The sequence below is a fragment of the Peromyscus eremicus genome, chromosome 1 (genome assembly GCF_949786415.1).
Source record: "Peromyscus eremicus chromosome 1, PerEre_H2_v1, whole genome shotgun sequence".
In the NCBI taxonomy this organism is placed as follows: Eukaryota; Metazoa; Chordata; class Mammalia; order Rodentia; family Cricetidae; genus Peromyscus; species Peromyscus eremicus.
The window spans coordinates 166,776,409-166,794,039 of NC_081416.1; the positions used below are offsets into that span (position 1 = coordinate 166,776,409).

Genomic DNA, 17,631 nt, shown 5'->3' on the forward strand with positions numbered 1-17,631 from the left:
TCCTGTCCTGACTTCCTTCAATGAAGAATAGTGATATGGAAGGGTAAGGTAAATACACCCTTTCTTCCCCCAAATTCCTTTTGATCATGGTGTTTTATCACAACAATAGTAACCCTAAGACAGTGAATTTATGAATTAAAACTACAAACTGAAATGACAACCTACAGAACAGAAAAGCATATTTGTAAATCATATATATGGTACAGCTTTTGTGTTCAGAATAAATAACTGATACAACTCAGGAAAAAAGTGATCCCTAGTCATCAGGGAAATGCAAATTAAATACTGTGAGATACCAGCTCACCCCAGGTAGATTGGCTATAATCAAAACATCTGACAGCAAATGTTGCAGAGAATGTGGAGAAAGAGAAACACATATTCACTGCTGGTGGGTGTGAAAATTAATAGAGTCATTATATAGAGCTTGTGGAAGTCCCTCAAAACAGTAGAAATATCACACAACTCAGCTATTTTATTGGGCAGATATCCAGAGATCCTGTACCCTACCATAGAGATATTGGCACCCCATGATTGCTGCTGATCTATTCAATATAGCAAGGAGATGGAACCAATCTAGATGCCCATCAACAGATGAATGCATAATACAAGTCTAGTGCATGTACCAAATGAAATATTATTCATCTCTAGAGAAAAATGAAATCACAAAATTTACAGGAAAGTAGATAGACTTATAATGTATACTGTTAAATGAGATCACCCAATCTCAGGGGAAAAAAACACATGTTCTTTCTTATGCGTGGATCCTAGCCAATATAATGTATGCATGTACATATGTAATTAAATATGTGGAGGTACAGTACAGCATATAGGAAGGAGAACATGAAAGGGCAATTTTAAAGATGCAAACTACTCCCTAATGAGTTTACATACATGCTATACTTTGTGTGAGTCCTCCGAATGCTCTTTCAACATGGAACAGGGTTTTGATGCAAAACAGGTCCTTAAAAGTAATGTGGTACATATACACAATGGAATACTACTCAGCAGAGAAAAACAATGACATCATGAGGTTTGCAGGCAAATGGATGGTCTAGAAAAAATCATCCTGAGTGAGGTAACCCAGACTCAGAAAGACAAACATGGTATGTACTCACTCATAGGAGGATACTAGATGTGGAACAAGGATGACTGGACTGCTACTCACAACACCAGGGAGGCTACCTGGAGAACAGGATCCTAAGAAAGACACGAGGATCACCCAATGACGGAGAAATGGATGAGATCTACACGAACAGCCTAGATGTGAGTGGGGGTAATGAAGGGCAAGGGTCGAGGGAAAGAGAGCTTGGGGGAGCAGGAGATCCCAGCTGAATCAAGAACAGAGAGGGAGAACAAGGAATAAAAGACCATGGTAAATGAAGACCACATGAGAATAGAAAGAAGCAAAGTGCTAGAGAGGCCCACAGAAATCCACAAAGATACCCCCACAACAGACTGCTGGCAATGGTTGAGAGACAGCCAGAATTGACCTACTCTGGGGGTAGGATGGCCAAACACCCCAATTGACGTGCTAGAAACCCCGTCCAATGACTGAGGGAACTGGATGAAGAGATCCACGGCTAGGCCCTGGGTGGAGCTCCGCGATTCCAATTGGCGAGAAAGAGGAGGGTTTATATGAGCGAGAATTGTTGAGACCAAGGTTGGATAAAGCACAGGGACAAATAGCCAAATGACTGGAAACACATGAACTATGAACCAATGGCTGAGGGGCCCCCAACTCGATCAGCTCCTCTGAATAGGTGAGACAGTTGATTGGCTTGATCTGTTTGGGAGGCATCTAGGCAGTGGGACTGGGTCCTGTGCTCAGTGCATGAGTTGGCTTTTTGAAACCTGGAACTTATGCAAGGACGCTTGGCTCAGCCTGGGAGGAGGGGACTGGACCTGCCTGGACTGAGTCTACCAGGTTGATCTCAGTCCGTGGGGGAGTCTTTGCCCTGGAGGAGATGGGAATGGGGGGGAGGGTTAGGGGGAAGGGGAGGGCGGCTGGAGGGGGAGAACAAGGGAATCCATGGCTGATATGTAGAACTAAATTATACTGTAAAATAAAATAAAATTAAATTTAAAAAAAGAAGCATCCACATGTAACTCAGTGCTGCCACCTTACTGGGAGCCCAAATTTGAAGGTATGTTTTTCATCTTTTAAATGTCCCTCTACAATGCAGTTCTTGTAAGTGCTACCAACTTAGGGTGCATTATTCTTTATTGAGTCTACCAGGTTGATCTCAGTCTGCGGGGAAGGCTTTGTCCTGGAGGAGATGGGAATGGGGGTCGGGCTGTGGGGGGAAGGTGAGGGGGGCGGGAGGGGGGAGAACAAGGGAATCCGTGGCTGATATGTAGAACTGAATTGTATTGCAAAATAAAAATTTAAAAAAAACCTTATAAGCATGCACATATATTTATGTAACTGTGTTTATACGCACACAATAGATGTGGTGGTGTGAGTCTACAGAGTCTGAAGACTTGAAAACCAGAATTAATAACATTGGATTCCAACAAAAAAAAAATAAAGCAGTGTCAGACTCAAGAATAAAAAAAAAGAATTATAGCTATAACAATTATAGAGAGTCCAAACAAGGCTGTCCAAAGTATGCTTAAAACATCATATTGGGAAATTTTTGAAAATTCCTGGGAATAACGACTTACTGGCCCTATATCTCAAACACTAACACACTAGCAACAATGTTACCAACAGTGAGAAGCTTGCAGAGTTTGGTTTGGTTTTCATTTTATGTTATAATTTAAAAATGTGTTACTGTTAGTGAATGAGTGTACTTTTCTTTAAAATTTAAAGTTGGAATAAAAGGATTTTAGAGTGAGCAAAGGACTTGGATATTCCTGCCCTGAACAAGATTTACAAAAAGCTAATAAACACATGGGAAAGGGGGATCAACATCATCAGTCTTCATGGAACTGCAGATCAAAATGGCAGTGAGTCTCACCTCAACTATTCTAGTCTCCAGCAAAAATCTGCCTAGATCCTCAAAGGCGGCTGCACACTGGGACCTTCCTGGAAAACTAGTGCTCAGCTCCATTACAGCATTTGGAGCTCTACCATTCTTGTAGCTGCCCAAACATGAGCTGCAGGTCTCCTCATGAACACCAGGGGGCGACAAACACATAATCAACAGGGAACACTCACCTGAGGTGTGACCCTGTCTTGCAGCCTTGTTTCCATCCCAGTTCCAACAGACCTGGAGCTCCCTCACAGAATCATTTCCTGTGCCTCTGAGACCCCCACTCTGCAAGGAGACCCTATGTAGTCCCCTCCCTCCTCTGATCATTCATGAGGAAAGACAGGGAGATCACAGGGCAATCACTAAGGAGAGCAAAGGCATCCTAGAAGGTCAGGGGCAGACCTAAATAACATTCAGCCAGCACAGGAAGTTGGGGTCAGGGAACCTCCCTGGTGCCCTCCATAGAAAGCTGGAGCACACTGTCTTCTTTCTAGGACACACAGGTCACCTCCTCCTGCACAACAGGATACAAACCCCTGAGATAACTTGTATCCCTGGCTCAGACACCTGACTGGTAACACCAGTGAGGATGAATCTGGGCCCTCCCCAGTCATCACTCAGCTAAACCTTTTCCAGCCCCTAGGGAAGACTGCGACTCCATGCTAGGAGTAAATCCCACCTTCCCTGAGCATTGAGATCACAGGGCAAACTGGGCTCTGCTAGGTTTTTGGGTCACAAGGAAATACACTCTTGGCTATAGGAAGTTCAGGGACAAGGCCCTGGGGTGAGCTGCTGTTCTCTAGGGACACAGGACACTTCTCAGCCTTGTGGCTCAAAGTATGTTCTAGAACACCTAACAACAAAGGAATAGAAGGATGGGAGGCAGCACTCACAGAAGAACAGAGCAATGTACACACACAGACTCCACCCAATGACCATCTGACTCCAGAAAGTGCTCAGTTGTGGGAAGAAAAGCAGAGCAGATACCAGAGGAGCCCAGCTTGGCAGCAGCCTGAGAGACAAACCTCCTCTCCAGAGGAAGAGCCTAGCCCACAGCAGAGACTATGGAGGTCACCTCAGCCCCTCTCCACAAAGCAGAGGTCTCCTGGAGAGGACTCCTGCTCACAGGTGAGGAGACATTCCTCGGGAGTAGAGAGTTGGGGAGCTCAGAGACTGGATGGGGTCTTCTGGGAGAGGGAAAGAGCCTGAGAAGGTACGTTTGGCTTCCGCTGGAAGCCTGACAGCAACAGGAAGCTTGCAGTGGATGGGAATTGGTGTGGGGGAGTAAAAACTCAGTTGTTCCACATTGTAAGTATATCAGCACTGGCCACTGGATCCTGGAGACTGGCATTCACACCTCTGTCAGGGTGACTCTCCAAGTCAAACTCAAACTAAGGTGAGTACACCACAGCCTCATTACATAGGACCCTGAGAAATCTGCAAATAAACCCCAGGCTCTGGGACACTGATTTACTCACAGGTATCTGAGCCTGTTCCAGGCAGTGGGGTTTAAACCAAAATCAAACTAGTCCTCCTCAAAGAGCCTTACTACTACTGGGCAGAAAGACAGAGCAGCAAGGACATCTAGAAGGTGGACCCAGGGGTTGACAAGAACTTCAGAAGAAACAGAGCAGGAAAAGGTCAGAAAATGAAGGTACAGCATCTTTAGAGGAGGAAGTCAGACAAGACTTGTCTAGACTCACCAAAGACTCTGTTATGATTAGGAATCTGAGGGCAGTGAGGGGTGAGCTGTGTAGATACCTGAGAAGACAGTTCCATACAGTGGAAAGATTCAGGGGTACTGATGAATGGGGGTGATGCTGCTGACCTTCCCCCAACAGATGCACACACACCAAGGCTGAGAGTTGAACACGCTCACATTACAAATTTCTACCAAAAGCAAAGGTCCTAATATTGATGGATTTTTTTCTCTCTTCCCTCTTAGCCTTGCTTTTAACCTTCTGGAACTTTGCCACCACTGCAGAACTCACTGTGGAGGCAGTTCCACCACACGTTGGTGAAGGGGACAACGTTTATTTCCTTGCCCAAAATGTACCATCGAAACACACTGTTTTTTACTGGCTCAGGGGGACTAAATTTGATATGTCGAACAACATTATACAATTGATAACATTGCCAAGAAGTAAAATAGAAAAAGGGCCTCTCTACAGCAAAAGAGAAACGATATACGCCAATGGATCCTTACTCTTCAAGAATGTCACTAAGAAAGATGCAGGAGTCTATATGTTACACCTTGATGACAAGTTAGCAACTCTGCAGTTATATGTAGAAGGTAAGTAATTCTCTGTAACCTCTGGGTCAAGGGTGGAGCTAATCTATTTCACACATAGGGTTCTCAGTCCGGGATGACTCTGTGTTATGGTCCCCATATTGTGGTCCAAGCATTCAGTAAAGGACACACATTAGTGTGTGGAAAAAACAGCAATAAATCACTTGAATTCACTCTCAGAGAAAAGGGGGTGAGGGAACTAAGCCCAAGCATGTCACACTCTGCCTAGGGTCTTAGATGTTCATCATGAACATGGCCTTGAGAAAGACCCTTCAGGACTCAGGCAGGGCCTGACTGAGGAAACTACGAGAGTCTCACAGAGAGATGACCCCCGATAGCTTTGCTCAAGAAACCCATGCCAGACTGCATCAGAAATTCCAAAAAGCTTGTAGACTGGATTGGAATTTGACCTCCTGTTGGAGTTGACAGGGTACAACAATGGATTGGAGACTGGGATCCTCCTGACAGTCAGCCTCTGAGAGCCATGTCTGAGGTAGGTCACCTGGGCATCTCCTCCTGAGAATCAGTGTGCTCAGCGTAGGCAGATGTAGGAAGAGCAATCAGCTACCTATTCTGATGGTCTTCTAAGATCTCTCAGGAAGGTCAAGAGCCCTAAAGAGATAGAAGAAAAATGTACAAACGGCAGCTCCTTGCCCTCCTGGGGTCCAGTCCAGGGATTATTTCCTGCAGGCAAACACTAATAGACACTGCTTGGTGGAAGGTAAGGTTGTTGTTCACATTTAAGGTTAACTTGAAGGCATGGCAATGATCACTTACCATGTGTCCTGTTATAGGGAAACTGAGAAAGGAAACACATTCTTTGAGTCGGAGTCACATAGTCCATCAATGGCACAAGCTATCTGTTCACAACCACATCTCCAGCCTCCACACTATGGAGACCTTCTAGGTGACCTTCAATCTTCTGATCATTTCATAGACTCAGGATTCTTATAGGGCCCCCTGGTTCATGTCAATCAACATCAAACACGTGACAAGAATGGCCCACCTGTGACCCAGCCTGACCTAAATGTCAGGCAGATCCTGAGCTGTGTGAGATCTCTGACAGGCTGTCAGGTTTCTCATGGAAGCTCATTGAGAAGACTAATCATAACCTGTCTGTAGGACAGCCCTGAAAAACAAAGACTTGGAGGGCTCTGGTCTACACACAGCAGGGGAGGTCAGCGTAGCTGGAGGGACTCGAACCTGTGTCTCAAGGCAGGGAATAGGTCCCTGAGGACCAAGAGATAAAATGAGGTCTCTCATTCTAAGTCTTGAGTCTGACCATCACCAAACACTACAGCTCAGTTCACTCATGAGGAAGCCCTTGCTACTCCCATACACAGCACAGGAGACCCCATTATGTCTGAGCACTCAGCCACTCCACCTACCTGTAATTTGCTTCCTGCCTGATTCTTTAAGGATCTGGGCTGGCTGGGAGTTAAGAGACTGTCTCTGGTTATGAGAGGCCTTTGCAAGAATCAGAAGTACCACACAGGGCAATTATCTCTCTGTGGTCAGCAGAGCACTGCTACACAAGCCCAACATCACAACCAACAATTCCAATCACATGAAGGTTAAGGACTCACTAGTATTAATGTGCGAGTCTAAGATTCAGAAAACAGCCTACCTGTGGAGGATAAATAGCCAAAGCCTATCAGAAGAGAACAGGCTGAAGCTGTCTGAGGACAACAGGACTCTCACTTTACTCAGTGTTGTGAGGACTGACACAGGACCCTATGAATGTGAACCTGGAACTCAGTGAGTGCCTCCCCAAGTGACCCACTCTGAACATTACCTGTAAGTATTTTCTGTTTCGTCCTGGGCCCAACTGTGTAAATACAGCAGGTTAGAGCTACCATACTTGATCCTGGTCCCCTTGGATTCATGACACAGACCTACCATACAGATAACTGGGCGGCCAGGGAATGCTGGCCCAGCCCAAGCACATGTAGACAGGCCAAGCAGTGAATTTGAATGGGATTCAGGGACTTCTCCTGCCTAGAGAGGTTAAGGGTGATGGAGTCAGGGGACATGTCAGACTCAGTCTCAGTGCACACATGAGTTGCAGTGGGGATATTTGTGTGTTGTGCTGGAGATAGATCAGGGCTTGTACTTGCTGCATGAAAAGCCTTCTACAAATCTTCACCCCAGCTGTGGGTAGGACCTGATCAACTAAGGTTAAAGCACAGCTCAAAGAGATACTGTGGCCTACTACACACCAGGGTTTCCTCTTCCCTCTGCTGACATAACATGTGTCTTTATTATGTTTTCTCCAGTGGTCCAGATATTCAAATCATATACCTCTCAAATATTCATTTCCCTTCAAGGACAAACCTCACATCTCCTGCCACACAGATGCTAACCCACCTGCACAGTACTCTCAGTTTGTCAATGGAGAGCTCCAGTCATCCTCCCAAGAGTTCTTTATCCCCAATATTAATACTAATAATAGCAGATCTTATACCTGCCTAGTCTATAACTGTCACTGTCCTCAGTAAGACCACAGTCAAGAACATTATAGTCCTTAGTAAGTGGATCTCTGAAATATCAGCACCAGGTTTGGAGTGAAGTCTTGTGGCTGTCTGGGAAGATGCAGAATCATGTAATTTCCCGCCCATGTCTATGGGAACAAGCAAAATCAGTCTTCCCCCAAGCCGCTTGCTCCATCCCTATGTCTGATGGCCTCCTGGTTCTCTGATTTCTGGCTGAGAGGGATGGAGCTTGCAATGTGAGGAGGAGGTTCTCCCAGCCTTGGAAAGCTTTCAGTTTTGTGGGGGACTTTCCAGGGTTAGGAGAGCCTCAAGGTCAAGATTTCTTTCTGAGCCTAACACAAGCTTTGCTGTCCCCTCCATTTTCATTTTATGACCTCCATGACCTACAAGAATGCCCAAGGCCTTTAAACTGTACTCACATTCTTATTCTCCAAATTGGAGGAGAATTCCCCACAGATGGGGACTAGACCTCTGCTCCCAGGTCTGTTCCTGTCTCATGGGTGGGGTTGCTGGCTCAGCTCTGACTCCATGGGATGGGAAGAGTGGATGGAGAAGGTGCCTGGGAGCCCTGTTCTGAATCAGGGTGAACCATGTCACTGACAGTTCATGATACTCCTTTGTTACTCTTCTCAAGGTTCAAAAACCAAATGTCGGCTGAGTGTGGTGGCACACACCTTTGATGCCAGCACTGAGGAGGGAGAGGCTTGTAGATAGTGTGAGTTTGAGGCCAGCCTGGTCTACTTAGCAAGTTCCAAGCAAGCTAGAACTCTGAGTGAGACCTGTCTCATAAAATATCAGTACTGAGGATTAGAGTGGCAGGCTGTGGTCAACACTGTGATTATTCACTTCTTCTCTGTAGTATTTAATCCATATCCATGGGGCAGGAAATAAAACTTTTCTTCAAAGATAAATTCTTCAATTTGGCATTTCTCCCAGTCCTGAGATCTAGCCTTTAACACCTTTAAGATTAGCTGGGCCATCTTAACCCCATGACAAATTATTTAATAAAAAAGAAACAGAAGGCTATTTCATAAAGGAGGGACCTGACTATTCATACTCACAGAAAGTGTGAGCAAGAATTCCCTCAAAAATCATTGAGAAATATATACCCCCAACCATGAGATTTCTGGACATGTGGGCTGAAGAGCACACAGTGTGGATTCTGCACAAATACCCTGAGTCAGGGTCACTGTGGGTGATCTTGGTAGGAGTAAGATTCAGCTCTCTCCTTACAGACCATATCTTGAACCCAAACATGTGATCTTGCAGAGGGCCACTTCATTCTATGGGCCCTGTGAGCTGGGTGATCTTGAAGGTGAAGGACTCTCAACTGGTCCCCTCCACGGTTTATCCACAGGTAAACTTCATCACCCCGTGTTGTTGGCATACGAGTACCCAAACAAAGATGGGAAAACGGTGATCCTGACGTGCTATGCATTGAACGATAGGGTCTCCATCAGTTGGTTGTTCAACGATAAGCCTCTGAAAATAACAGAGAACATTGTGTTGACCAACAATTCCCTCACCATAAAGAATGCCACGGTTGAGGATTCAGGGCAGTATAATTGTGAGGTATCCAGGGAATTCAGTTTCAAGACAAGTAATTCCTACAACCTGAAAATAATAGGTGAGTGACCTCTCCTCTCCATTCTTACTCCATAATGTTGGGGGTGAGGGAAGTTTCTTTATCAACAGAATACAGAATGGGGAAAAGTCACAAGGAGAAAAACATGGATCAAGATACAAATACAGCCAGCTTGGTGATGGATGCATGTTAATCTCATGATAACACACCAAGCAAGCTGAGCACAGTGCTGCATGCCTTTAACCCCAGCACACCAGAGGCAGAGACAGTTGGATCTCTTGAGTTCCCAAACACCCTTGTCTTTGTAGCCAGTTTCAGATTAGCCAGAGCTACATATGAGACCCTGTCTCAAAAGAGAGAGAGCATGAAGCAGGAGGCATAGAAGTACAAGGCCACTCAACTGAATGGACCAGGCTCTGCTGACTCCCCATGGGAGACCTTGCCTTGCCTGAGGTGGGAATGGGGGGTCTTATGAGGAGGAAGGCTGGGGGGCAGGAGGAGGAAGCACAGGGGAATCTGTGGTTGGTATGTAAAATGAATAGAAAATCTCTTAATTAAAAAAGGAGAATTACAAGGCCAGCTCAGATTACATTGTGAGACCCGGTCAATAATAACAACAATAGATGTCAATATAGCAAATGGAAATGTAAAGTGACTAAGAGTTTAGGGTCTGAGTCAGTCACACAGTCAACTCTCAGAAACTAGTAAAATATTCATCTTGTTCTACACACCCTCCCACACATTCAGATCATCTTTATATTATTTCCTATACCTAATATGAATACTGCATAGACACTAGTCTTATTGTGTTGAGTACAGGACAATGACAGGAGGAAAATACACATTTTTCACTGTAGACATACTTTTCCAAGTTGTTTGTCTCCAAGGTTTCGATCCATAAATGTAAAATCCATGCATAGAAAAGGACCTGTATTGAGTTTCTTACTACGTTTGCATATTTATTATATTGTGTGGGTGTTCCACACCTAGTATGTGGATGTCAGAGGACAATTTGTGGGAGCCAGTTCTCCATGGACAGAGAATTAAACTCAGGTGGGTGAGCAAGCCCTTTATCTGCTAAGCCACATTTATTTATTATCTGTTATTATATAATCTGCTAGCCCACATTTATTTGTACATTTTTTCTTTTTTTTATTTTTCCTTATTAAGAAATTTCCTACTCACTCTACATACCACCCACAGATCCCACTTCCTCCCTCCTCCCATCTCCTAGCCCTCCCTCCCAAGCCACAACACAACCCCATACCCCTCAAATCAAGGTCTCCCACGGGGAGTCAGCAGAGGCCAGCAAAATGTGCCTAGGCAGGTCCAGGCCCCTTCGCACTGTACCAAGCTGCACAAGCCATCACTCCACAGGCACTGGAATCCCAAAAACCTGCCCATGCATCAGGGATGAATCCCAATCCCCCTGCCCGGGTGTCACCCAAACAGTTCGAGCTAAACAATTGTGTCCCATATACAGAGGGCCTAGTCCAGTCCCATGGGGGCTCCACAGACACTAGTCCACAGTTCATGGGTCTCCACCATTGTGACCAGTCATCTCTGCACATCTTCCCATCATGATCTCGACATCCCCTGCCCGCAGAATCCCTCCTCTCTCCCATCAGCTGGATTCCCGAATTTAGCCTGGCATGCGGATGTGCATCCTTGCATCTGCCTCCATCAGTCACTGGATAAACGCTCTATGATGACAGTTAGGGTATTCACTAGATCAGTCACCAGAGTAGACCAGTCCAGGCACCCCCTCAGTCACTGCCAGCAGTCCAAGGTGGGGTCATCCCAGTGGATTCCTGAGAGCTTTCCCGGCACCCTGCCTCTTCCCACTCACATGATGTCTTCCCTACACTCCTACTCCGTCCCCACTCCAGCTTGACGCTTCCATTTCCCTATGTTCTCACCCCACATTCCTCGCCTTCTGCCATCCCCCACCCACATCCCGCTCATGCACATCCCATCCACTTCTACTTTGCTGGGTGATCCCTGTGTCCCTCCCAGGATCCCTCCATGACAGCTAGCCTCTTCAGAGCCGTGGGCTGCAGTCCGGCCATCCCTTGGTCTATATCTAGTATCCACTTATGAAGGAATACATACCATGTTTGTCCTTCTGAGTCAGGGCTACCTCACTCAGGATGATATTATTTATTTCCATCCATTCACCTGCAAATTTCATGATATCATTGTTTTTTACTGCTGAGTAGTACTCCATTGTGTATATGTGCCACATTTTCTTTATCCATTCTTCAGTTGAGAGGCATCTAGGTTGTTTCCAGGTTCTAGCTATTACAAATAGTGCTGATATGAACATAGTTGAGCATGTATCTTTGTGGAAAGATTCAGCCCAAGAGTGGTATAGCTGGGTCTTGAGGAAGATTGATTCCCAATTTTCTGAGAAACTGCCATACTGATTTCCAGAGTGGCTGTACAAGTCTGCACTCCCACCAACAGTGGAGAAGTATTCCCCTTGCTCCACATCCTCTCCAACATAAGCTGTCTTCAGTGTTTTTGATCTTAGCCATTCTGAGTTGGTATCTCAGAGACATTTTCATTTGCATTTCCCTGATGACTAAGGATGTTGAGCAATTCCTTAAACCTCTTCCAGCCATTTGAGATTCTTCTGTTGAGAATTTTCTGTTAAGCTCTGTAGCCCATTTTTTAATTGCATTGTTCAGTATTTTGAAGTCTAGCTTTTTGAGTTCTTCATATATTTTGGAGATCAGCCCTCTGTCAGATGTGGGGTTGGTGAAGATCTTTTCCCATTCTGTAGGCTGTCGTTTTGTCTTATTGACCGTGTCCTTTGCTTTACAAAAGCTTCTCAGTTTCAGAAGGTCCCATTTATTGATTGTTGCTTTCAGTGTCTATACTACTGGTGTTATATTTAGGAAGTGATCTCCGGTGCCAATGGGTTAAAGACTACTACTTCCTACTTTCTCTTCTATCAGGTTCAGAGTAACTGGATTTATGTTGAGGTCTTTGATCTACTTGGACTTAAGTTTTATGCATGGTGACAGATATGGATCTATTTGCAGCCTTCCACATGTTGACATCCAGTTATGCCAGCACCATTTGTTGAAGATGCTTTCTTTTTTCCATTGTATAGTTTTGGCTTCTTTGTCAAAAATCATATGTTCATAGGTGTGTGGATTAATGTCTGAGTCTTCAGTTCAGTTCCATTGGTCCACATGTCAGTTTTTATGCCAGTACCACGCTGTCTTTATTACTGTAGCTCTATAGTACAGCTTGAAGTCAGGGATCGTGATGCCTCCAGAGGCTGTTTTATTGTACAGGATTCTTTTGGCTATCCTGGATTTTATGCTTTTCCATATGAAGTTGAGTATTATTCTTTCCAGGTCTGTGAAGAATTGTGTTGGTATTTTGATGGAGATTGCATTGAATCTGTAGATTGCTTTTGGTAAGATTGCCATTTTTCTATGTTAATCCTGCCTATCTATGAGCATGGAAGATCTTTCCATTTTCTGATATCTTCAATTTCTTTCTTCAGGGACTTACAGTTCTTGTCATATAGGTCCTTAACTTGTTTAGTTAGAGTTAACCCAAGATATTTTCTGTCATTTGTGGCTATTGCAAGGGTGATGTACCTCTGATTTCTTTCTCAGCCTGTTTGTCATTTGTACATAGGAGGGCTACTGATATTTTTGAGTTAATGTTGTATCCTGCTACATTGCTGAAGGTGTTTATAAGCTTGGTCAAATTTTAAGGGTCACTTATGTATACTATCATGTCATCTGCAAATAGTGAAAGCTGGACTTCTTCCTTTCCAATTTGTATCCCCTCAATCTCCTTATGTTGTCTTATTGCTCTGGCTCGACCTTCAAGTACTATATTGAACAAGTATGTGGAGAGTAGACAGCCTTGTCTTGTTCCTGATTTTAGTGGAATTGCTTTGAGTTTCTTTCCATTTAATTTGATGTTGGCTGTTGGCTTGCAGTAAATTGCCTTTATTATGTTTAGGTATGTTTCCTGTATTCCTGATCTCTCTAAGACCTTTATCATAAAGGGGTGTTAGATTTTGTCAAGGGCCTTTTCTGCATCTAGTGAGATGATCATGTGGGTTTTTTTCTTTCAGTTTGTTTATATGGTGTATTATATTGACAGACTTTGATATGTTGAACCACCCTTGCATCCCTGGATGAAGCCTACTTGGTCATGGTGGGTAATTATTTTGATGTGTTCTTGGAGTTTGTTTGCCAATATTTTCTTGATTATTTTTGCATCAATGTTCATGAGGGAGATTGGTCTATAGTTGTCTTTTGTTGTTGCATCTTTGTGTGCCTTGGGAATAAGAGTAACTGTAGCCTCATAAAAGGAGTTTGGTAATGTTCCTTCTGTTTCTATTGTGTGGAACAATTTAAAGAGTATTGGTATTAACTCTTCTTTGAAGATCTGGTAGAATTCTGAGCTGAAACCATCTGGTCATGGGCTATTTTGGTTGGGAGACTTTTAATGACTGTTTATATTTCCTTAGGAGTTATTGGTCTATTTAAATAGCTTATCTGGTCTTGATTTAACTTTGGTATGTAATACCGATCCAGAAAATTATCCATTTCTTTTAGATTTTCCAGTTTTGTGGAGTATGGGTTTTTGAAATATGACCTGATGAGTTTCTGGATTTCCTCAATGTTAGTTGTTATGTCTCCCTTTTCATTTCTGATTTTGCTAATTTGGATGCTCTCTCTCTGCCTTTTGGTTAGTTTGAATAAGGCCTTGTCTATCTTGTTGATTTTCTCAAAGAACCAACTCTTTGTTTCATTAATTCTTTGTATTGTTCTCTTTGTTTCTATTTTATTGATTTCAGCCCTCAGTTTGATTATTTCCTTGAGTCTATTCCTCCTGGGTGACTTTGCTTCTTCTTGTTCTAGGGCTTTCAGGTGTGCTGTTAAGTCACTAGTGTGAGATTTCTCCAACTTCTTTATGTGAGCATTTAGAGCTATGAATTTTCTTCTTAGCACTGCTTTCATAGTGTCCCATAAGTTTGGGTAGGTTGTGAAAGACCCTAACCCTTCAGGCTTATACCCCCAAGCCCCAGGAAATAAGGAACTAAAAAGAAAACTAGTTCCAAGGGCCACCTGACTCAGCCACTACTCAGTCACCCCTGTAACAATATAACAATGTAAAAAGATTTCTGTTAAGAGATGTGCTCAACTGTGACTGTGATAGTTACAAGTGTTCCAGGAAGGACCACTGTGACCTTTGTGTAAACTCCACTCCTGCCCTGATACCCCCCTTGAGGTTTCAGGAAGAATGTACCTGTTGACGTGACTGTACCCACTCTGTGATCACCCTGTGATCAGGCCATGAAATTGTATGGGAATTGTAATCTTGTGGGTTTTGTGGGTTTTTCCTTTAAAAGCCCTTATGGGGCTGCAGTAAGAGGCAACTCTTGCTCTTGGGAGCAGAGGAGCCCTTCTATATAGAAGCTTAATAAATCTTCGTGCTGTTGCATCAACTGGACTGGAGTCTGGGTCTTGGGGCGCCCACTTGAGACCCTAAACTTTGGGGTTCAACAGTTGTACATTCGTTTTCATTGAATTCTAGGAAATTTTTAATCTCTTTCTTTATTTCTTCCTTAACCCATTGGTGATTCAATTGGGCATTATTCAGGTTCCATGAGACTGTAGGCTTTCTGTAATTTTTGTTGCTGTTGAAATCTAACTTTAAGCCATGGTGGTCTGCTAAAATATAGGAGGTTATTTCTGCATATTTTTTTGTATCTGTTGAGATTTATTTTGTGACAAAGCATTTGGTCGATTTTTAGAAGGTTCCATGGGGTGGTGAAAAGAAGGTATATTCTTTTGTGTTAGGGTGGAATATTCTGTAGATATCTATTAAGTCCATTTGAATCATAATGTCTGTTATGTCCCTTATTTCTCTGTTAAGTTTCTGTCTGGCAGACCTGTCCATTGGTGAGAGTGGGGTGTTGAAGTCTCCCACTACTAGTGTATGAGGATTGTTGTGTGATTTAAGCATTAGTATTTTTTTTTTTTACAAATGTAGGTGCCCTTTTATTTGGGGCATAAATATTCAGAATTGAGACTTCATCTTGTTGGATTTTCCCTGTGATAAATATGTAATGTCCTTCCTGATCTCTTTTGATTAATTTTAGTTTGAAGTCTATTTTAGCATAGCTACACCAGCTTGCTTCTTAAATCCATTTGATTGGAATGTCTTTTCCCAGCCTTTTATTCTGAGGTAGTATCTGTATTTGAAGTTGAGCTGTGTTTCTTGTATGCATCAGAAGGTTGGATGTTGTTTTAATATCCATTCTATTAGCCTGTGTCATTTTATACGTGAATTGAGACCATTGATATTAATGGATATTAATGACCAATGATTGTTAATTCCTGTTATGTTTTGGTGGTAGTGTTGCATGTTTTCTTTCTTTGGTATTCGTTGGTGTGTTATCTATTGCCTGTGTTTGGATTTTTTTCTTCTAGTGCTTTTCTGAAATGTAAGCAATGTCCATGCTTATGTCTAGCAAGTCAGTTATTTTCTTTCCCTGTATTTTAAGGGTTTAGTTGCCTTAGTTAGATCTATGGGTAAAGTTGGTCTGTAATATTTAATTTCCTGAACCCAGAAGACCATAACATTAGAATCCAAACTGGCAGCCCCCTTAGGCGCTGCCCTGTAGGATCTGAATTATTTTTGTAGGAGGTTTACAACAATCTTAATTTTCCCAGTAAAGTCAGGATCAATCATTCCTTGGACAATTATTATACCTTGGACAGCAGAGGAGCTACATCCTATTATTAGACCCAGTGTCCCTTCTGGGGGATGTCTGTAGCCTTCTCTATTATGGCATACATAAGTCTATTTCTAAAGACTATATATCTCAGATCTCAATAAAACTTTACCCATAGATCTAACTTAGGCATACATCCTCAGTATCTCTAGGTTATTTCTCGAGACTCAGGTATCATTTATCACATATCTAAATGTTTATATGTTATATTTATCTATCCCAATAACTGGCAATTCATATATCATAAGTTATTTTTAATTTTCCTAAAAAGTCTCTACATCTAAATTTTTATACCCTTATAAAAATTTATCATTTAAAGCATTTATGTATTTAATTAGTCAGGAGACATAGGTAATTGATTATTGAGAACGGCCAATGTAAAGTGAATTTCTTTTAATGAAGGAACAGTAAAAGGTCATTTTGAAATCTGTTTGGTGAGCTATCATTTATTCAAAATTGAATAGCAAAGCAAATGATCTTTAGACCTGGTAAATGGAAATATAATATAAATGATCTCAGAGTATAATTTGGAGTAAACCCTGGCAGGAAGAAGCATGGCACAGTTTAAAATGGGAAGCTTAAACATTTTTTAAATGTCATGAGTGAAGTAAGGAATTTATTATATTAATATTCAGCATACTTAGCCAGTTTCAAAACATAGTTCTGTATAAAGAATCTGGACATTTATAAGATGATCAAGCTTCAACTTGTATCCTAATAACTATCTTTTATAGCTTATAATTTACATATGACTTATCCTTAACAATGTACAGTTTAGGTCAGCCAATCATGTGCATTTTTACAATGACTACTGGTGTTCAGCATGTTTTTGTTTTTTGGTTCTGAGACAAGCTCTCACTATATACTCCTGGCTGGCCAGCCTGGAATTCCCAGAGAACTGGGATGGAACGTGTGCACCACCATGCCTGGCCCATAAACATTTCTTTTTTCTGTTTTTTCATTTTTGGTTTTTTTGAGACAGGATTTGTCTGTGTGGCCCTGGCTGTCCTGGAACTCACTTTGTATTCCAGGGTGGCCTGGAACTCACAGAGATCCACCTGCCTCTGCCTCCTTAGTGCTGGGATTAAAGGTGTGTGCCACTACGCATTATTCCACAGCATTGCTCTTTTTTCTTTTTCTTTCCTTTTTTTTTTGTTTTATTAAACAGGGTTTCTCTGTGTAGTTTTGATGCCTGCCCTGGATCTCACTCTGTAACCTGGCTGGCCTCAAACTCCCAGAAATCTGACTGCCTCTGACTTCCAAGTGCTGGGATTAAAGGCATGCGCTACCACCGCCCGGATCCCATAGCATTATTTTATGTGTTGTTCTATTAGCTTTCCAGTTACTGTGATGAAATGCCTCAACCCAAAACAACTTGGCAGTTAAGGGTTTATTTCTGAACATGTGGGTTGAAGAGGCTCCCAGTGTGGAATCTACACAAATACCCTGAGTCAGGGTCACTGTTGGTGATCTTGGTAGGAGTAAGTTTCATCTCTCTCCTTACAGACTAT

At 42.9% G+C, this 17,631-nt stretch overlaps 1 protein-coding gene across 4 annotated transcripts in view; it reads left to right on the plus strand.

Moving 5' to 3' along the window:
• The first annotated feature begins 9,118 nt into the window (after window positions 1-9,118).
• LOC131924573 (carcinoembryonic antigen-related cell adhesion molecule 1-like) overlaps window positions 9,119-17,631 on the plus strand; it is an 80,854-nt gene continuing 72,341 nt past the window's right edge. For all 4 annotated transcript variants that reach the window (XM_059279872.1, XM_059279868.1, XM_059279884.1 and 1 more), the window contains exon 1: window positions 9,119-9,384. The gene's annotated coding sequence lies outside the window, so the exon portion shown is untranslated. The remainder of the gene's footprint in view (window positions 9,385-17,631) is intronic.